Source organism: Quercus lobata, chromosome 10, assembly GCF_001633185.2.
Source record: "Quercus lobata isolate SW786 chromosome 10, ValleyOak3.0 Primary Assembly, whole genome shotgun sequence".
NCBI classification, from domain to species: Eukaryota; Viridiplantae; Streptophyta; class Magnoliopsida; order Fagales; family Fagaceae; genus Quercus; species Quercus lobata.
Window position 1 is genome coordinate 56405326 of NC_044913.1, and position 985 is coordinate 56406310.

Consider the following 985-nt stretch of genomic DNA (forward strand, 5'->3'; position numbering starts at 1 on the left):
TCTTCATCTTCAAAAAATTATGCCACTGCCACCTGTAGATTTGCAGTCCACAATCTCTTTGTTTTCTCGTTTGCCTCTCTCTATCCCATTTGCCTTTTCCTTCCCTTCTTTACTTCAAGTATAAGAAAGGACCACATGCATGGTTAAAAAACATACACATAAAGAGCAAATCATGATATATCACTTTAGTCTACTCCCTGTGATGTGTAAAAATATATATTACTGGTAACCACAACTTATTTCACAACTTTTTTGCCACTAGATGTAGTAGAGTGTGAGTAGTGGAAAAAAAAAAATAGTGGGTTTATATGCAAGTTATAAGCAACTACTCACATTCTATCATGTTAGAGTTGTGGCAAAAAGTTGTGAAATAATGTTAGACAATTTCTTTTGCACACATATAATATCATTAACCAAAAAAAAAACTCAGCCAATTTATACACTCATACGATTAGACCAAATAAATTATATACTCAAGGTTACATTCAAGGCAATATAATCCATTATATAATCAAGATCTACGTAGAAATAATATATGTATATAATTACAGTCGCAAACATTAGCCCAAATAAAATTGAAAATTGATCCTAGTGAGAGAGAAGTGCTATATCTTTTTAGTCATCAACAATTCAACATATAGATATAACTGTCTGGTCTTAAGATCAAATGGCATCTTTGACCATGTGTCCATTGATTTTATTGTTGCAAATGGTGACATGATGTAATCTTATGAATCTCATGCAATCATGCATTTTGCACTTTCACTTTCAGTCACTAAAAGATCACATTAAAGTGGGACCCTGTCAATTTCTCTTTCTGGACTTTTTTATGATCCCTTAATGATATGATTTGATGATTGTAACTTTTCTAAAGAAAGAGATTTAAGCACCCAATATAGTACGTTAAAAAGTCAAATATTGGTTGAAGGTTGATGCATGATGCGGTTAAGGAATTAGGGCACTGTTCTACTTTCAAGTCTAACTT